The following is a 22,168-nucleotide window of genomic DNA, read 5'->3' as shown; positions in this document are numbered from 1 at the left end:
ATGATGATTGGGTGCTGGATGAGCTGTTCAGTACATGAGCGTAAAGCAAGGCCCTGCATCAAGAGAACATGCCCAGTGACCTCTGAGGGTAGGAGTATTGAGCATACGGACTGTGCGAGGTCAAGAGCTTTGAATCAGGGTGTTTATGGTTGCATTGAGTCACCGGTGGCAATAAACTGTATAATACATAGTGGCGGGAGGCACTTAGTAGTCCTGGTTAAGCTGGACTTTCCATTGAAAAGGCATTTTTTGATTTGCCTTTGATTTTTGACCCCTTTGATGGATTTGGATGAAATTTGATGTATTGAACTAAGGTCTGGTTTCTAATTTCTGTGCAGAGCCAAGGGGTAAAAAGTTACTGAGCAAAGAAAATGTGTCTTTTGCCATTTCAGCTACTGTAGGAATTTTTGCTCATGGCTACAGCACAAACCGCTAAATGGTTTTGCACCAAACCTTGTATGAAAATAAAACTTTACTGAGTTAGGTTTCGGTAAACCAATTCAATAGTTTTTGTGATATAACCATTTAACAAAGTTGGTAAGTGGACGTTAATGGGTTAACACTTTTCTTTATTTGGGCCATTTTTTTTTTCCAAAACATTTTTATTAATTTTCTTGTAAGCAAACCAACAAGACACTTGGAACAGCACGCTTCCCATCATTTCTGTCAATAATATACTCCATTTGGCAATACATAAGTGGATCCCAGACCAGCACAGTGCCGCATAGCCGGCAACAGTCTCTGACCCCTTCATCCCCGGAGCCTCCCCATCAGTCCGAGTCCGAAGATTCATCTTGTGACAGTGGTGGAGGGTTGCATATTTCCCCTCTGAATTTGTTCCAAGCCCCCCAAACCTTGTCCCACTTTCGGGGGCACCCCCGCCTGATAAACACAGAGCGTTCCGCAAACATTGCTGCATCCATGTCCCTACTCCATGCGGTCAGTGTTGGTCCCCTCTCCGCCCCCCATTTTTGGGCTATGTTCCTTTTAGCCGTGATGATCCCCAGTGTCACCCAGTTCTGCGCCTGCCGATTGAGGTCATTGGGCTCCCACACATTTAACAAGCATCGGCGGGGTTCAGGCACCAATGACACTCCGCACACCTGTGACATCGTCCTCATCTCTCGTCTCCAGAAATCTTGGATGATTGGGCAGTCCCAGATAGTATGGTAAAAGGTCCCCACCTCCCCACAACCACGCAAGCAGAAGGGATGTGTTGCTCTACTCATTTTGTGCAATAACTGTCTGGTGTAGTACGAGCGGTGCAGGATCCGAAGCTGCACCAGGCGCAGCCTTGAGGGGATACCCGCCTCTCGCGGCGAGGCCAGCGCCTCGCGCCATTCCGGGTCATCAAATTCCCCTACCTCCTCTGCTATTTGGGCCATTTTGACTGTGCAGATCCTCTGCAGCCAGAAATTCAACAACAAAGCAGTCTGATTGGACAATGGACCCCTTTCTCCTGTCTATTTTTGAATTGCAAATGCGAGAAAACTGATTGGCTTCTGCAACAAACAAACCTCTTTTACTTTGACCTTTTCAGGAAACGGGACATAGTCCTGGGGAAAAAAATTAAGAGATCATATAAGCGGAAAGTGTAGGCATACTCTGAATTCTATGCAATTTTGTGTGGACTCTGAAGCTGCCCGAGGAGTAAATAGAAAAGAATTATGACTTCAGAGATGCACGGATCTCTGATAACTAAAATGGCAGCCAGGTCTGTAGTTAGGAAACGGGTACTATGGACCACAGGTGCCATTTTAGGTGTTGGGGATCCACGGATCCCAGTCTACCATGCACCTGGTGCATTTTTCTATAGTTGCATACCATGAAGTGAGCAAAATCTTCCTTCCCATGTATTGCCTGTCATGGATTTCTTGCTCCGGAACTGCAAACTTCTTAAGGGGCAGCATGTGTCGGAAGAGCTTGGCCTGGGTTCATGGTACCCAGCCATAATATGCTTGCTCTGGATTCTGGTTCCAAACTAGATGCACAAATGATCAAAACCATATTAAATATATAAAAGGGTAGGCCAAAGGCCAGACTCTATAGACGAGCCCCCATCTACAACATACAACAGTTTGGTCATATGGCCGTATAGCCTAGCTGAAGGCCAGGCCTTGACTCTAGGAGTTGGCTGCCCATAGCATGTTGGGCTGAAGCCCTGGGTCCACCACCTACTGCACATATCCAAATGCCGAGCACAGCAGGGATGGCCCTCGTGGCAGTTCAGGTGCAGGGCTGTCCTGTCCTGCAGCCAGCACCTGTTGCACACTGCCAAAGGTCATATGCAGCAAGTGATGGTTGACCATGTGTGGGTTGGGTGGCTGGCCTGCATTGTTTTTTGGGGTTTTATAATATACTTAATTTCCAGCATTTGGCTGTGTGCAGCTGGGATTGGAAACTGAGTATATCATAAAACAAGCGTTTGCAAAGCAATAGGTCTCGCATTTGTTAGAGATACTGGCGTTGTAAATGACAATGTCTTTTATCTCTATGTTTTATTTTGGAGTGTAGTAGATATATGAACAGAGACACAGCTGCAGCACTGCCTAGAGGACTTAGAATGAGGAATTACCACTAAGACCAGAGAAGCAGCTGCAGCACTGTCCAGAGGACTTAAAATGAGGAATTACCACTCTGAACAGAGACATAGCTGCAGCACTGCCTAGAAGACTGAGAGTGGAGGAATTACTGACAGGACCAAAAAAGCAGCTGCTGCACTGTTTAGCGGACTTAGAATGAGGAATTACAGACAGGACCAGAGAAGCAACATAGCAGCACTGTCTAGAGGACTTAAAGTGAGGATTTACCACTGGGAACAGAGACACAGCTGAAACACTACCTAGAGGACTTAGAATGAAGAATTACCGACGGGATCAGAGTAGCAGCACTGCCTCGAGAACTTAGAATGAAGAATTTCCGACTGGAACATAGAAGCAGCCAGCAGCATGGTCTAGAGGACTAACAATGAGGAATTACCACTAGGACCAGAGAAGCAGCTAGCAGCACTGACTAGTTAGTATAACTTTGTATACGGACAACGCCTTTGCTGTGATAAGGCACTAAGTGCCACATTGGTGAGGGCACCCGAATTGACCAACTGTTAGTGTTTTTCCCATATTACTGCACATTAAGTGATCCTAGGGCTATTCGACCTCATTGTATCCAGTTTAATTTTAAATTGAGCCCTACAGTTGTGTGGTACCCTCGATACTTGGTACAGATTCATGCGCCGTACAAAACTACAAACAAGTGTCTGTCTGCTAATCATTCAGAGTGCTCTTGGTTTAAAAGGAGTCTTCAGAGCAGACTTTAAAGCTGCGAGTTATAGGTGCTGATTTGCTGTTACCAACTGCATAAAATCAAACTTCAGTGCAACTGTACAAGAAAACTATTGCTCCAGAAAACTAGTGTTCGGCTACTAATCATTCTGAGTGCTCATGGTTTCGGTGCACCGAGCGTAGACACAGCTAGCCTCTTTCTGCTACCTAGACATATACACAGCACTGCAGTTGTGTTGCCAACGCCTCTAGGAGCGGGAATCAAATCAAGTATTGAATAATGCTTACCTCGGAGGCATTGAAGATCCAGCAGCCTATATGTTCATCTGCAAAAACATAAGCGAGCCATATAAAGGTAACAGAGGATATATTCAAATATAGAGTCTATTTAAACGCATGTTAGACCGTGAACACAGCAGGGCCGTGTTTGGGTTGATTTAAGTATGCGTCTTCCAAATAATTAACACACGCAGTCTTCTACGGTAATTCCATGTTGGCAGCAGTGCTGTGCAGATTGCATAGTTCCCTTGCTCAATATGCTGCCGAATGCAAAATTGCAAAGTAGGGATTGACGAGAAGTGCATTTAAAAACCATGTGTGTTTCGTTATAGTGGGCCGTGCCACAGAACCTACGCGGAGCAAAAGGGCCGCCATATTGGGAGAATTCCAGACCCACTGAAATAGAACAGTATCTGTCTAGTAGGAAAACAAATGCAGGAAGGACCACTCTCATAGAATTAGAAACCAACGAAATCCACATTTTTAAAAAACGAACCTTGTGTAACTCCAAGCTTACACCAAAGTGTACATATCTCTGAAAACTCAAACTGTGCCCAAAATAAGGAGCTCAATGTAGAGTGACCATCTGCAAAATCTGCATAAAACAAGGGCCGCTTAATGCTGACCCCAGTAGAGCCAAGACAAATTACTAAATAATTCTAAATGACTCCTGATCAAAATACTGTCAGTCAAACTAACGCTGGTAATAACATTGACAAGCGGGAGCAGCAGGGAGTGCGTGCTGCAAAGTCACCTCTGTTGTTCTGCTTGCCTGAGGCATGGGAGGGATCGGGAAGTTTACTACTTGTACTGCCTGAGGAGGGAGGAGGGACTGGAAGAGATGGAAAACGGAAACGTGAAATTAACAATTTTCGAAGGATTACATTTCTGGTCAAGTGGGGATGCCGTGACTAGCACTCTGGGCCTCCCAGGTGCTTGACTCAACATTTCTCCCAGCTGAATTTCTCGAGGGTGTACTGGAGACATGTATGCCGCAGAAAACAAGACAAGCCCGGCGGAGCGTGGCGCGCGCGCTTGGTGGGGGAGCGCATTCCAGGCGGGGGAGCGGACCCTTTGAAGTGGGATGCTAAACGGATTGCATGGCGGTACGATGCACGTGATTGTGCGCGTGCTCGCCATGCAATCCACTTTTGGGAGCCCCTTACTATAGTCTCGCATAGCGATCGCTTACGAGATAGCTAGGCGAGACCTAAAAAAGGGGCTTCAAGCCACAGTGTACATTACAGAATGCCTCGTAGAGCAGCTCATGCACTACCCAGGCTCGACCTAAAAAGATATATAATATATTTCAATCAAAGCATGAAAACAATTGCAGGTAAAATGTTATGGGTCTGTATATATATATATATATATATATGTGTGCTTATATTAGAGTCCTGGATATTGGCTCTAGTTATGAGTAGCTCAGAGTTGTATGGAAGAGGCATTTCTTCTTAATAGCTTTTGTGCATTTCGACAATTTGCATTAAACTTGCCCAAAAAGCATTCATCTTGTTTGAGTTCGTGTGGCAGGTTTCATTCAGGTCCATCAAGGTGGGAGTGGAATGAAGAGGTGGTCAAAAAAGTGACATTGTAACAACCAAAGCACTCTTTTCTATAGGAAAACAGGTGAACGACATTTTACGAAATGTGGCATAAACATAAACCTTTACTCAAGGAAGTGCCTTTACTCGGGTTGGGGTGAATCTGGTCCGTAGTTTTTGAGAAGTTGGCATTACAAAACTATTAGGTGGGCTTGAAAGAGTTAAAACACTAGAGGTCTCTTTACTGTTTATTCGCAAATCTATTTTAAAGCCATTGGACAAGGAAACCTTTTCTCCTGTCGTCCATTGTAGATTTGTGAATCTGCCTGCAAATGTGCAAATCCGCTGCACTCTCAATGGCTGGCTATCACAAAAGACTTTCAGTTAAAGCCACCATTACCCAACACAGTGAAGTGAAACAAAATGAAAGCAAAATGTGTTTGAGATCTAACCTGTCTCTGGGGCACATTGAAGGGACCCCCAAATGGGCTACCAGGAACAACATAAATAATGTTTATTATTCGAGGATTTGCAAGTCCTGTAACAGATAAAGAATCCTGGACCCTCCAGAGGGGTATCGGGCCCCAAAAATCCATCACTGGAAAAAAGAAAAAATAAGAAAAATCAAAAGATTTGAACCGCTATAGCTGCGCTTGCCCAACTGTGGCTGTGTGCAGCATGGGTGGCTTGCTGTGGCCTCAGGACATGGTGGACAGTCCTCTGTGTGTACAGTTGAAGGCTGTGTGCAGAGGGTTTGGACTCCTACACCATCTTTAGCGCATGGCCTAGCGAAGCTGAACCCCTCCGGCCACCCCACGCTATGCACAACCAAATTTAGCTTACATTGGTTCTTGGATACCTGTTGGGGGTGGCAATGGAGTGATTTATGTAGCAGGCCCTGGCCAATGGCGTAGCATGTGGCTTATCCTTCTGTGCATTGCCAGCAGTCCTAAGCTAAAGGACTGGCCAACCGCAGACGAGTGGGCTCAGGGCCTGGCCTTTTACCATGCTTTGCAGTCAACCCCTGATGCACACATGCAAAAGCGATGTGCAGTGGATTGCTGTGTTAATACCCTTTTTAGGTCGAGCCTTGCGCAGCGCACAAGCCTGCTTAGGAGAGGACCTCTTTGAATCGGTCTGTACTTTTTCAAAAACTCGTACATATACTGCACTGTTTCCAATGAGCACTCGTGCATGTACGGCATCCACCTTGCGGTAGCGAGCAGCGGCGCCATCTGTTTCCAATTATCGCGCCCGCGCTTGTTTACATTTGCCTGTCTCAGGGTCACGTTAATTGGAAACAGATGGCGGTCGCGTTCACTTTTACAGCCACGCATTTCTTTTAACTTTGATGCCAATTCCCCCCTCCCACCCATATGGAAATCTTTTCTTCTGTCTTAATACATTCTGCTTTTCTCACTCTTCCTATCATCTACCGACACATTATTATTGTAAGTGCTAAATGCTTAACTTTGTTTTTATTTCTATAAGGGCTGATCTGGAATCGTTTCAAACAACCACTGAGGAAACCGGACGTCTCTTAAAACGGCAGCTAATTAATATGCACTGCTTACTCTCGTCTTGCAAATCATTTGAAAGGGGGTAGTATGTCCTCATTTCACACCATCATGAAAGAAACGGAGATACCTCTAGCAGAAGAGCCGTGTAACTTGAAACGTTGAGCTCTCCTCTGTGCATCTCACCAGAGAAAAGCTGTCCTTTCATGGTTTCAAACAGTGGCACAGGAATCTAAGCTTGCTCTAACAGAACCGCGATCTCTTTTCTCCGCATATCATCCGAGAAAAGGCTGGCATTTCAAAGTATCATTTAGCTTTCTTGAGGGTCATCCAGCTAAACAGCCTTTCTAGCAGACACTGCCATATCCCCTCTGCGGAAATCAGAGAAGACACAGCATTTTGTCATTTAAAAGAGTCACGCGGGTATCTTCCTTTCCAAAGTCAGTGAAGTGATTTACTACAGAGTACAACTCTCCTCTCCTCACATCTTCGGAGAAGGGATGGCATTTCATCATGTAAACAGTCCTGTGGTAGCTGAGGTTACTTTACAGAGCAGCTTGACAAGTTCTCCTCGCCACTTCCGAAATTCATCAAAGGCTAACTAATGAGCAACTCTCTGGGCATGCAAATATAATGGGCTCCTTTGTGGTCACTTCAGGAGGACACAAGACTGAGCTGTCCTGCTGGAACTGGAAAACTCAGAAAGCAGAGCTACGTCACCATTAGAGGAAACAGTAGGTTCATTCAATGTTTGCCTACTCTGGTATTATTTATGACACTGACAGGAGTCCTCTGTCAAATGCAAAGTTTTTCTTTGTATATTGGAAAAGTGCAACTATAGCTTCAGAGCGCAGATGTGTGCATTCAGTTCCTGCATATGTCCACAGCACCCCATATCTCCAAATATCTACACATATCACTAAGTTGGATTTGTTTTGCATTTTTATACACTGCGGACATTACCCAAAGGTGTTACAGGCTATAGAATAGAACACGTTTCATTACAAGAGATACAAAGTTACAAACATCATTACAAAAAGCATAAAGTGGGGGCTAGAAACATAGGGTTATCGACTCGCTTCTAGGCGCTTCTCCGCGGAACACGCGCTTTTCTTTCTACATACATTTCATAGTAACTTATTTTGCATCCTGAGTCCTCCGATGTTGGCAGTTGTATAATTAGAGCAGAGGGTGGCAAAACACATACTTCTTGGCGTTCTTCCAAGGTATGCGGCGCTATATTATTTAAGGCTCGCAATGTGTGGGCATGCCAGTGAGGGATAATGTACTGCATTGCTCAACACTTATAAGGTCCCAAAGGCGAGCCCTATTGGCTATGCCAGTGCTTGTTTTATTAGCGGGTAAGAGAACCTACAAGGGATTTGCTAAACCAAATATTTATATTAATTGCTGCATTCAATGTTAACACACTCTATCAAAGTAGCTTGCAGTTAAATTTTTCAAATCCAATTCCAGTAATTCACATATAGACAAATCATCAAAGAAAGATTTATCACACGGGTATATGTATTCAAAGATTGAATTTTATATTATTCAAGTTTCATGAATTAAAGGTCAACCTCAAGAATCTTGCTGCTTTTGGTCCCACGTCTTATACAACCAGTGATGGACATTTTTCTCACTCCAGCCTCCCTTTCAGCGGCACCAGTGAGAATTTTAAAGAAATTTAAGGCACCTGATTAAAATCCTTCATTTCTAAAAACCGAACCTCCACCAGATTCGGTAATCATCGCGGTGGCCAAGAAAACACACTCCGTGCTGCTTCATCTTCCGCACCTGTGGACAAAGATATTAAGCATTTGGATTCCTTGGACAGGATGATGCTTGGCACATCAGCCTCCTTAATGAAGGTGTCTAGTGCTGCAGCTTTGCTGGGTCGCTACGACTAGTCTTTCTGCGACTCACTTTCCAGATTTGCAGAGAAGCTCCCCAGAGAAGACAAGCAGGACATCGAGAAGATCCTGCAGGAACGTGGTTTAGTTGCCAACCAACTCATAAGCGCGGCAGCAGATGAGGCTGACCTTGCGGCTCATGGATATTCCCATCGTGTATGCGCCAGGCATTCTTCATGGCTCCGTCTGACAGATCTAAAACCAGAGGCACAGCAGCGCATCGTAAATCTTCCCTTCACTGGCAATTTATTATTTGGAAGTGGGGTTTTCCGCTTCCAGGTTGGAGGTGCGCACAAATATACTAAGACCAATGGAGGTCTACTTCCAGTTCAGTGCTTTCAATACAACAATTCTTTCTAAGTTTCAATCTGGTTTGAAATCCGTTGTGTTTTATTTCATTTATACTTCCGTTTTTTGTTTAACACAAATTCCTTCTTTGCTGAAGTATTTTTACATTACATTTTCACAACAACCCAATGCATTTCGGGTCAACAAAATGACCCTTCCTCAGGGGTCTATAAATGGAAAGGACAAAGAAAATATTCAGAGCTACTCAGCCATATAAAAGAAATTAATACAATGCTTATTCAACTCTGTTGTTATTGCAAAACTGTCTATTAAGTGTGTTTCATTAATATAGAATATCACACATTCCTAATTTCCCTCAGTTCCCATCAAAATGTTATACTGAACTGTCTGAATCAAAAATAAATTCTACTAGTGTCGCTCTTAAGCGAAAATCAAGTTATAAGAACCACCTGTGATATAACGATTGTAGTCGATAACCACCAAATGCTGTAACTCATGTTTTCTATGGCAATGAACGATGTCATTATTGGTAATATAATACTCATGCAGTATTTATTAAGACAGTGCAATCGAATCCTTCGTATTCTTTACTGTCTTTCTATCGGCGTTTAATTGCACGTAAAGATGCCAGCTTGTAAATCTATTGTTCTAAACTTAGTATTGTAACTGTGCTTTAGTAGCGTTTCGCCTTCAACACTTACTTCCATGTGAAAATCTCCCGCGTGTCCGTCTTCCAATCAGAATCGGGTTTGTAAACCACAGCGTGACTTTATTATGTATATGCTCCCTGATTGGTCCAATCGCGCTGCCATGTCGCGGTTGGCCCCGATCAGTGCAGAAGAGATTAGTAAATATTACTTTCACGCTGCTAAGCTTCCTAGATGTTGCAATGATTAATTACCTCATGATAAAATCCTAAACTTCAGCTAGCGGGTGCAACATGATGATATAAAATAGTTATATGCCTTATACAACAATTCTATTCCGATTGGTTTTCTATGATAATATTGGTTGTATAAGGCATATAACTATTTTATATCATCATGTTAGACACCCGCTAGCTGAAGTTTAGGTTTTTATCATGAGTATACCTCTAAATATTTGAGCGTTTATTAGTTGTAATATGTCATTAGGTAATTAATGACTGGATGTGTTCTATTGATCTGCAGGATGCCCACTTCCACATGCCAATAGCAAGGAAACATCTAAAGTTCCTGCGTTTCAAAGTGGCATCCAAACATTCCCAATACAAAGTTTTATCCTTGGGCCTAAAATCGGCCCCATGCACATTCACAAAGTGCATGGCCGTCGTAGCAGCAGCCTTACGAAAAAGATGATATTCATCTACTTGGATGACTGACTGGTGAAAAGCTACTCTCCAGAGAAAGCAAAGAAAGACTGCCACATTTGCATCAAGACACTTTGATCTGAGTCTCCACATCAACATGGAGAAGTCGATCCAGATTCCAACTCAAAGGCTCCACTATCTATGTGCGATCCTGGACACAAAAATCGCAAAAGTGTATCCTTCATAGGAGAGACTCATTGCTCAGAAGTGTGCCAAACTCTTGCACACTACACAATGATCAGCCAGACAGAGGGCATCTCTTCTAGGGTCAATGGCCTCATGCATATTTCTTTTTCCAATCCCAGACTGTACATGAGACCATTACAACAGAATCTGGAGGATCAATGGGACAAATTCACGGATCATTGGGACAAAAAACATACCCTATCTCAGGCTGCAAAAGCATCCTTACCATGGTGGCCCAATCGAAAAAGTCTACTGATTGGTGTTCCTTTCCACCAGAGCACTCCAACTTCGATGCTCATAACAGATGCCTCTTCACAGGGATGGGGTGCTGCTTATGGGTGCCTACAGACCAGGGCCTGTGGTTGAGCAGGGAGAAAAAGTAGCATATCAGCATGCTGGAGCTGCGGGTGGTCCATCTAGCCATCAAGTACTTTTATCCATCCGTTGAAACCAGCTCGCTCCTAGTGCAAATGGACAACACAACCACAATGAACTATTTGAACAAACAAGGGCGAACTCGCTCCGGACCTCTGTCCCTGGAAGCACAAGCAATATGGTATTGGCTCTTAACCAGAGGCTTAACAATCTCAGAGATACACCTGCCAGGAGTCCAGAATACATAAGTGGACTCTAAGCCACGACTTGGCAGAACCACAGTACTGGATTATGCACAACAACATTGTAACATACATTTTCTGAGAATGGCAGCATCCGCAGATAGATCTGTTTGTGGACGAAAACAACAAAAAATGCTCAGACTTCACATCCAGGTTCTACTGACCAGGGACAAAGGGGAATGCCTTTTTGATAAGCTGGTCTGGGACATTTCTGTACACATTTCCTCCCATTCCTCTGATTCCAATGCAACAAACTGTACCGAGCCAGGACTGGGATGATCCTAATAGCTCCGGAATCGGCAGTGGTTGGTACCCGGATCTCCTCCACTTGTCTTCAAAGATCAAACAAGAGGCTTCCATGCAGATCTGATCTCCTCTACAAGTTAGACGGGAAGATATCTTCCACCCCCAGCCTTCCCTCTCTGAGCTTGACTGCATGGCTTCTGAATTCCTGCAACATGGACACTTAGGCCTTTCGCAGGAGTGCATGGACATTCTTGGGAAATCCAATCTTCCTTCTACTAGGTGCTCCTACGCATTCAAGTGGTAGAGGCTTTAAATGTGGTGTATTCAGAATCATTTTCATCCTATCCTGAGGTAGGAAGAAGCTTTATTAATGTACCGTCTACATTTAGGGAAATCTGGCCTGCAATTCTAATCCGTTAAGGTACATCTTGCAGCCTTACTGCTTACAGAAAGTCCTCTTCACAGAGACCATTCTTCCAAATCCCTGTGGTGAAGAATTTCTTAGGGGGATTGAAGAAGGTGTTCCTACCTATACTGGTATGTACTTCAGTGTAACCCAATCAAGGCCTAGGTAGCTACACAAACTTTTACCTACATTTGTCCTACCTTGCGCTGCATAACTGTTCTAGCACCGACCTTTTACTCAGTTATGTGCTGAATAAATGTCGATCAATTTCCTTGAAACTAGCCTCCTTTATTATGCATGAGACGTCATATAAAAGTTCCTGCACATGTCGCTCATAACCAGATTAACATACTCCTGTATAAAATTCATGGTCCTCTTCATCCTAGGGAAAAATAACTACTTTACATAGTTGTAAGTATTGATATAGGCTCCTTTACATAATCGTACTCGCAACATATCGTGCAGATTCCATAAAAGTCTAAGCGCCAGGATGTCCGTTGGGTGACAGTCATTGCGCTATATAAGTATATCTATACATACATATACATGCATATCGATTGTGTAAGGAACCCCGAGGCTATCTTCATGGTAGAAAAGAACCATACCAACACTATATAGGCAGAAGAGAAGCTTCTACGCTGACACTAGACACTGAGGTCCCGGCCTGCAGGAGCTACAACACACAGTGGTCTGACATCCCTTACGGTGTGTCCATCTCGAGACCAAGACAGGGTCCTTCGTTCTCTCCCATCAGGTAATGGGGTTTGCTCTTTCCTAAGGGATTCTTGGCTTTACACCCACATACATGCTAGGTACACTAGAGGTAGGATTTGCATAGTAGAAGTACGCTTGATTACCGTCATTTATCTATATGCCTACATATATTCACTGTTTTAGCACCATGGTAGAATTCTACCTTTTATTTACTCTGTTGGTGCTTGTATACTTATACATTTGTTTCTGTCTATTGGTTGTCGCAGCAAACCTGTTTTATACTAGAATGACGCTGGTTCAATAAATGCTTATTGAAACGTCCCCATCGTTTATTCTGTGTATCTCTTTGAGACTATGTGAGCACGATTGACTAAGCGAAAAGTACTGCAATGTTTCCATGATCCCTGAAGGATCATGGGTTGTCATGTTCGATAGTTGCCAGAAACTGTTCGCTCCTTGTTAAGGTTAGGGGGCTTATGGTTGTACTGTGAGCTAGCTGCTCTAAAGGCTAACATATCCTTTTGGGGTGTCTGAATCAGTCTGGACACGAATCCCTTAGTTTATGTTATTCAAACGCGCAGATCCTATGTATTCTCAGGAACTACACAACAGTATGCTCTCCTTCTCCTACCTGGGAACGGAATGTGGTTCTTTCGAATCATCTGGGGCCCCCCATTTGAACCAATACATAAGGCATCCTTACAGCATCTTACCTGGAAAGATGGTTTTCAGTTAGCCATCGCTTTGGCACGCAGAGTCCGTGAAATTCAGTCTCAGTGCCAAATAACCCTACACAGTGTTCCATAATAACAGGGTGGTGATGAGAACTCATCACAGTTTCCTCCCGAAGCTACTGTCTAATTTCCACATCAATCAGATGACTTCTCTCCCTACATTCTTTCCGAATCCTTCCACTCTAGCGGAAAGAGCTTTACGCTCTTTAGACCTTAAGAGGGGTTTGAAATTGTATTTAGATAAGACAAAAAGCATCAGACAATCTGACAGACTATTTGTTAACTATGGTCTTAGGAGCACATTCTCTGCCTCCTCTAAAAAGTCAATTTCTAATGGATAGTTTCTTTTAGTCTGTTCACCTACCAGTTGGCCAACAAACAATTACCTGCCAGACCATTCTGCAAGGGGCAAGGCGACAACAGCAGCCCTACTGAAAAATTTTCCCATCTCTGAAATTTGCTAAGCGGCTACTTGGAGATCGATGCATACTTTCACGAGGCTTATGACTGATAAGAATTCCCCTGGAAGAGAACTAGGGTTACAGGTAAGTAGCTTATCCTTGTGCTGTAGTGGCCGCTTCACCCCTGGTGGAGCGAGCCTTTGGTTTCCCTCGAAGGGGCTTGTTCGCTATTTGTTAGCATAAGGAAATGTAAGTTACTATCCATCTAGCAATATATTACTTGGATGTTGCTAGCTGTTGCCTCATATGGTTGTAATTAAAAACAGCTGTTTATTCTTTCTAAGGCCTTTAGTTTTGCCATGATAGAAATGACGGAATCTTCTTTTGTCTTATGAATAGAAAACTTTCTGTAGTGGGAAATAAAGTTGCGTAATTTAATAGTTTGATTAATATCTAGATCAAAAATGATCTTTGGAAGGAAGAAGGGATGTGTTCTCATAACCACCCAACTCGTGTGCCCAAAAAGGGCTTTACAGCCGACTAGCATGCACCTCGCTTACTCTTTAAGCAGAGGTGATGGCCAATAGAACAAGCATTTGCAATGCAATTGGTCTCGCCTTTGGGACCTTATATGTATTTAGCTATGCAGCACATTAGCCTGGGTGCTGAAACATCCACTGTTCTTTAACATGGAGGGAAAGTAAGCACCAAACTGCGTGACACATCAGGTATGGAACACATGGAGAGAAATATTGCCTTTCAGCGGGAAATGTTTTAGTCCAAAGCTGTTTTTAATGTAAAATCAGTGCCTTCGGTGGTCATATCACTGAAAATTCACGATTTAAAGCAATATTATTGTCTACGGTTGCTGGTGGAAGACAATTTCTATGGACTGGAATCTAGAGAATGCTAAAGTGAATCTGGTATTTTACTGACCTCTGCTGGTTGCTTTCTATCAAGAAAGTTAGAGACAGTTGCTAGAAAAAAAAAAAAGAAAATCCCTACGCAGAAAGCAATTCTAGTATTTTACTGACCTCTACTGGTCGTTTTCTATCAAGACAGTTAAATAGAGGCTGTTGAACAGGAAACAAAAGTCCCTCAGCGGAAGCAGACCAGTCCTAGGGATGATCTGCAGAGCCCACAAAGTACATACACATATAAGTATATACAAGATGTCTTGAATGCTCAACCTAAAAACTGTTTTCCAGGAAAGATTCTGCTTTGTGAATCAGCTCATTAGTGTTCAGAAAACAATATTTGGTTAGTTTTGAGAAACCAATATTTAGTTCCCTTGGTGGAGATCGGTGGAAACATTTTCTTGAGTCCGTCAATACCTCACCATACTTTGTGGTTGGTTAAAGGCACTTTTGAGGTACTCTGAATTCTAAGGTGACATAGATAAATATATGGAAGCAGGAGATCTCTCTCACTTTTCTTTGTTATTGTGAAGCAGATGAATGCTTTCCAGATGGTGCCTTGATACTGCTCAGAGCTCAGGGATTGAATAAACGGGTTTGCAGACACTGGCTGAAACTAAAAAGCATAGTCATTTGTGTTCCAAATTAAGCAAAGTGTTAATATTAGCAGATGATTAGCCTATGATAAGAATAGGGTTGTGCCAGTTAATTTGGCAATGAAAGCATAACCATACCTTATAAGAGCATTATGTATATACAGAGCTTAAACTTGCGCTCATTTGAAGCCAGTGGTGCAGCCTCATTTGATTAAAATTAAAGGCCAAATAAGTACCAGTTTCATAGTCTATTCAGAATTGCCCTAATTAAACATTAGCATGTTACTTTTGCTGTTGTTTTAAATAAGCAGAACATGTCTTAATGGAGTAAAATTGGAGTAAAACATGCCTTCGCAACTAAACCCAATTGGAGATTGATAAAAAGGCATGAAGTAAAATAAAGTAAAGTGCTGCAGCATGTATTGTGCCACCCATGGGAGTCCACTCAAACTGTGACTGCAGGCCTGCCATTGCAGCCTGTGTGAGTTGGTTCTTGCACCTCTCACGACAGATATGTTTCCTTATATCTGAGGTCACTTCACTTAAAACTTTTAAGTCAACCCTATAGCCAGCTCTTCAGTCCTGAAGGCAGGGTGCTTGGTTATAAGTGTGAGGGTGTCCCTACATGAGCAGGATAGCCCTACAAACCTCAGTTTATTCTCCATGCTATGTAAGAGCAGCCAGCCATTTTAATACACATAGTGGACATCGGTCATTACGAGATGCCCGACTATGTAGTGGCTGCACCGAACACGGTTATGTTTGGTATCGGATATGTTGCAATCATACCCCTACACAGATTCCAGTGTTGGTTGTATGATCCCATATACTGGGGAGCTGCCTTGGTGTACCCCCAGTAACAGCCTTTCAGGGTCTGACAGCAAGCTAGTGCTGCTGTCAACCACAGACCCGATCCTGCCCTCCTGCTGCTGAGCCAAGCTTAAGCAGGGAAAGGTATAACAATAGGTTTCCTGTTACAGGGACTTAGTATATTGGGCTGGGGTGGGGACGCTTGCCAGCGCCACCAGACTGCTTCAAGGGGCACATTTGGTGCCCTCCTTGCCAACTATAGTTTGAGCTAGTACAAGGAGCCCTTGGCTCCACTCTGGCACGAAACTGGACTAGGGACATGAAAGTATCCATTGACTTCCATTGATCATGCTGCTTTGTTCCCAACCTGCACACCGCCTCCATGGTGTTCCTGAGTACTTACCTTGGGAGGTGCCTGCGGTTCTTCTGGTCCAAGTCCTGTCCTCTGCAGTTCGCATTCCACTTTCTTAAAATATGAAGGCCACTGTATTTTTTGCTACTTACCTTATTCCGATTGAAGTATTTTTGTGTATTGTGTTGATATCCCTGGGTAGGAGATATACCAGTGTGTGTTGTGTAATAAATAGAAGTATTTTTATATACACACTGTGTGGTTCTTTTTCATTTAACACACACTACACGATTAAACTGTTAAAACAACCTGCTTAATACTCCTTCAAGATTAGCCTGAAGGTTAATCTCCACAGCTACAGATTTTAGAGCTTTCTATGGTCATCAAAGACCACTAAAACCACCATAAGGGTTGCCTGGACTAGTGTAAGGTGCATCACTTAAATGTGTGTCATATACTATGCCAGCCTCCTGCGCCTCCCCTTACACCCATAATGTGTCAGAACACAGGCTCCACATTAGATTGTTTTTTTTCTGCCATTGGGTTCAGATGTGTTGCCAAGTGATCTGTCTACATTTTGACTCCAGAGGACTGCGACTCAGTCAGTGAAAACATTGAGTTTGTCTCACTGTAACAACCACATTATCGAAAAAGCCTGGGGCCAGGTTCACGCAAGTCATTTGGGGGTAGAATTTAAAAATTCTGCCCATCATTCAACAACTAATTCCTGTGGCTGGAACATCATCTTTTTCTATTAAGGGACCACTATTAAAGCATTTGTTTGTCTTCTAGTGCCGTTCCGTCTCAGAAAAGTGTGTAGCACTGACCTGATTGGAGGTGACTCTACTGGGTTACTGAATACCACAGAGCCTGAGGATGTCAAAAGAGCACACTCAGACGAGGAGGGAGGCCCATGCGGTAGCCCGGAAGCTATAGAGTGACCTCAGAACTCCAAATCAGGAGAAAAATCTCCAGGGCCCTCCATGAAACCCACACCCAATACTAAGATTACACCACTTGTTTCTGGCATTCACTTTGAGGCGCCTAGTCCATCTCCCATGGCCTCAACCAAATTCTGCAACTTTATTGCACACTGAGCCTTAACTCAACCTGTGAGTGCCATGCCTTGACTGAGGAACCACCCTTGAAAAAGCCTGGACAGTCAGCACTGCCTATAATAGTTGTTTTTTTTAAGTTCTTTACTGGCATTTAGGTATAAACAACGGTACAACAATATCCCCAAGGCAGGGAAGGGAGGACAGCAGGGTGAGGAGTGGGGCTTGCGGGGGAAGGGGGAAAAAAGACGGGTCAGCACGGCACAGAATAATGAACTACACAACAGCAGTATGCCTAATTCGCAGCCTCATATGACCTCAAGTATCAACACTGGGAGGATGGCCACCCCATGTTATGAGTGTCCCTTTGGTTGGACTACTGATATCCGAGTGGGAAATGTCATGGTGTAAAGTGATTGCATCATAGGCGCCAGCATGCAGGGGCACTGGACACCCCCATAGCACGGGGCACGTTGGTCTTTAGAGCCCGGGGTGGGAGTGCTGTTACCAGGGTCAGTATTAAGTTCTGGTGAGGATGGGGGAGTGCCTTGTGTCTCAAAAAGGTGAGTAGTGGGTTCCCAAATATCATTGGGTCGGGATCGTAGTGACAATAGTTCCCAATAGTGGGATAATTGTTCTTGACAATATGTCACATCCTTCTACTAAGCCCCTATAGTGGGGCCAAGCCTTTGTCCCCAATGTATGGCAACCCTGCATTTGGCGAAGAGGAGGAGCATCGCCGTAAGTCTGCTGTTCCCAATGTGCACGTCTTGCACATGGCCCTAGAAGCCCACCAGTGGACTGCACTCTGAGGAGTGGCCCGTAATGGCATGCACAGTTGCAAACACATCAGACCAAAAGGCCGCCACCTGCGTACATTCCCACGCAAGGTGTAAGAAGGAGGCTTGTGGTGCTGCGCATCAAAGACAGTGTGCATTAGTGACTAACCCCTTGCTGAAGAGCTGTATCTGGGTGCGGTATAGGCGGTATAAAAATTTGAAGTGGATTAGGCGTAGTCTGTAATTGGGGAAGAGAGTTTCCTTCTGACCACAGCAGTAGGACCACTGAGTATCAGTGATGGGAGGTCGAAGCTGGATCAAGGGGCAAGGGGGTGCAGTTGCAGCGGTCTCCCAAGTAATGGACGCCATTGGTGCTCATACAGGTGCTGTAGCTTGTATGACTGAATAGAGATGCGTAGTCTGGTTGCGCAGGGACAGATTTGCACAGGGACAGATTTGCAAGGATGTGCTCCAGAGGAGGGCACAGGAAATGTGTCATGTAGCATACGGCAAGTGGCCCGAAGCTGATGGTATAAGAGGAGCTTGAGTGCATTGGGGCGTATCAATCCAGGGTCTTCGAAAGGGGGCATGAAAGAATCATCTGGGTAGACATCTGAGAATAGGACTAAGTCACGTCCTAACACCTTCGCCCTGGCGCCCCTGACCTGCAGGGGTGGCACCAGAGGATTGTGCCTAACGGGCATAAAGGCAGGAGAGGCCTGCACATTTTCTCATGCCATCCCAATGCACGCACTCCATGGTGTCTATTGCCATCGGGGGCTTTTAGGGTAGATATAATGCTGTAGTCAGGGGACAAGGTGCAGCATGGTCTGACACAGCGGCTGTGTGCTATAGGAATTACGTAGGATAGAGGGAGAAGTGCAAGTGTTGCACCTGAGCATAGAGAGTCTTGTCAGGCGCACCCAATCGCCCCCGCCCTCCCTGATCTAGCGATAGTGAATTTTCCTGGATATCCTATGTTGCGCACTAGCCCTGGTGAATGCAATCAGGTTGGATATTAAATTGTCAGAAGAAGTGAGCCTAGAGGGGAACGGGTACTTTGAGAAGGAAGTACAAAAAGTTTGGAAGTATGATCATCTTGGCAATGGCGATCCGTCCGGACACAGTGGTGAGACCACTCCGGGACTCTGTCCTCTAGCCATGCCACGGCGCGGCCAAAATGATCTGTCCCAAGCTTGTACGAGGCACAGCTAAGCCAAACGCCCGGGTAATGAACCTGGTCAGAAGTCCACTGCAGTGGGTACTCGGATGGGGAAGGGTTGTGTGCATTTGGTAAGGGGGGATAAGTATAGATTTGCACTAGTTGATATGTATGCCTGAGAATCCCCCAAAGCGTATAACCTCCTGTATAACTGGATCTAAGTTCTCGGCAGGCTTGCGAATATAGAGAGTGATGTCATCTGAGTACATTGAGACTACCAGGCCTCGAGCCGTAAAGCCAAGGCCACTGTGGGAGTGGTGCTGCCAGAGGATTGTCACAAGGGGCTCCATTGCCACGACAAATAGGAATAGCGGACATACCTGGCATGTCCCTCAGGTTATCGGAAATTGGTCTGATAACATGCCATTGAGTCGAATTTGAACATGAAGGGGTATGATCCACCAAGGCCAACTCTATGAAGGATCAGTATCATAATACAATATTTATATAAACCCAACATGGGCATCAATACAAATCCATTTAAAACATCCACTTGAATCGAGTATTTGTCTCGTACTTTATTTCATATGCTTATTTTTATCAAAAGTGTGTTCTTTTTATGTCAATCTCTTCGTCTGCAGTACAAAAAATTATTCAAAATCATATGTTCAAATCCTTGTAGTCCTTCGAACACTTTTATCTAAACATTAGGAAATGTCCTCAAAATGGCCCCAGCTATAGCAAAACCACAATCCACAACCGTAACTTGTTCCTTGCTGATAGGGTCCAGAACAATATGCTAATTCTTTCGATCCCCCACCCAAGTAGAAACAGGCCTTTGTAGTGACGTACAACTTTTTATAAGCACATCTGTTTTTAAGCACAAATTTAAACCATCTATATTCTAACATATCAATCCTCTCTCCACTATGCCCCTTCGGTTGGATATCAGTTGCAATTGACGCATCTCTAACTTAGTCTACAAATTTGTTCTTCCAAACAACCTTGTTGACAATTGAATAACGTGGTCCAAATTAGCAAATATCTGTAAGCCAACCCAACCAATATTAATTCAGTGTTCAGGCTTGTTTTTTCCCTCACTGGAACTCACATTCCTTTATGTTAAAGACCAAATTGCCTCTCACTTTCCAGACATGACATTCTTCATGTCACTACCATCTTTTACAAAAAGCTGTGTTCCTCCACCGCCACTGAACTTCCACATACTTGACTTTTTCCATCCATTTCTTACACGCTATGGCAAAATGACCCAAAATACAGCACGTGATTAAAAAAAAATTTCAAAACAGGACACATCTTAAAAAAGCCAAATACTCCGTGCCACCAAACCAGTAACTAAAATGTAGGCCCATCTTTAAATCCCCCCCTCCCTCCCCTCCCCCCAGAAATGCTTAGCATCAGATTTATTACTACAACCATTCTTAATTTTTCTAACGACTTACACACTTCTCTCATCCAGCTTCAATGTGTACAGCTTTGTGTACAATGGTCAAAATATCATCCAGTGCAGAATACCTATTCCCTCAAAGGCATTCTGCATTTCAGTATTATTCACATACGCGACCACTTGATGTCTATCTAATCAGATAGTGATGCAAACTACCAAACCTATCCACTGCAAGTTTCTTCAGGTCAGTCACATACACATCATTTGGCTCATACTTTTGTTTCCTTTGAAATAACTGTTAACAGGTGATACCTATGCAAACATTGAGTACAAAAATAGTTGTCCATATCGGTAATAGCAGCAAATAGACACATTAGTGTGACCCCTTCTGATTCTACTTCTTTAATTCTTAAGCTCTAAGAAGTCTAGTAAAATCCATTTCTTTTGGTCTGGAAATATAACACCTTGGTCATCCGTGGTAACAATATCATTCAAAAATGACTTTCCATTAATTGTAACAAATCGATGGTTGCAATCCAGAAGACCAAAGAACCTGAGGCAGACTAATCGAAAAGTCATATTGATTCATGTGTGCACCTTAATGGAATTGTCCACACTTCAACAATGTACTGGACTAGTTCACTGATTGCGCTTCATCACTAAGGTACACCCAAATATGATGAATAATATGGGAACTGTGATAATACGTAAGCCACAAGTGTGACAGAACATAGATTAAAGAAAGACCCAACGATTTCCCTGTGAACAAAGTGAGGAACACTTCCCTGAGTTCCTAGTAATCACTGTCAAGACAAAATTTGGTTGTTCCATCCAGGCCAAAATAAAAAAAATGTCCTTTAAATGGCAAAAATATTAAAATTACCTCTTTGGTTCTACACTAATAAGATTCCAGGCTTCCCTTTGAATTCCATTCCTATAGGAAAATTGTCAGGTAAGAAAGGTAGTTTTATTCAAGAGCACAGCTGAGCAGACACCTGGCGAGCTGACCTAACTGACAATTTTGGAACATCTAATGTACAAGCTAGAAAACTCGCAGGTATTCTGGAAGGGTGAGGAGAAGTGAACACAAAGAAAGGCTTCATGACCACAGACGGCCATGTTGCGAGAAGTACAGATATACAACACATCTTCCTCCTTTACAGAGAAAAGAAACCAAAGAAACCAAAAGGAAACTTAAAACAATATTAACAACAATAATCGTGTAAATAGACAGGAGGTCTGCAACACCTTGAGCTTCTGGTTCCTAGGGGCAAAGAAGCGTTTTGGGGATCAAGGGTGTTGCGAGGAACATCACCTGATTCTCTTCCAGGGGATCCTCCTCAAAGTCATAAGCATTAGAATATTCCCGCCCATGTGCGGGATCCTGGAAACAGTATATTATATGTGCCCCACATATATATATCCATACATATATACCTATATGTATACACAAGCAATTGCAGCCCCTAAAACCCTAGAGCTGAACCATGCTGTAAGTAATTTCCACTACACATAAGAAAATAGCATTATAAACATGAGAAACAACATTATAACTTGTTTGGAAACTGTTTTAATGCTTAGAAAACAGTAGAAA

The 22,168-nt window shown here is 43.6% G+C and overlaps 1 protein-coding gene and 1 non-coding gene across 10 annotated transcripts in view; one reads left to right on the top strand and one right to left on the bottom strand.

Annotated features, from left to right (window-relative positions):
• Positions 1–22,168, top strand: part of OXR1 (oxidation resistance 1) — a 1,797,650-nt gene that overhangs the window by 1,346,782 nt on the left and 428,700 nt on the right. The window lies entirely within an intron of this gene.
• LOC146830916 (small nucleolar RNA SNORA17) lies at positions 3,410–3,540 on the bottom strand. The gene has a single exon (XR_014961765.1). It is a non-coding gene; the product is annotated as a small nucleolar RNA SNORA17 (small nucleolar RNA).

The sequence above is a fragment of the Triturus cristatus genome, chromosome 5_1 (genome assembly GCF_964204655.1).
Source record: "Triturus cristatus chromosome 5_1, aTriCri1.1, whole genome shotgun sequence".
Classification (NCBI taxonomy): Eukaryota; Metazoa; Chordata; class Amphibia; order Caudata; family Salamandridae; genus Triturus; species Triturus cristatus.
Note: the sequence above shows the minus strand (reverse complement) of the source record. Positions and strands in the feature narration are given on the sequence as shown.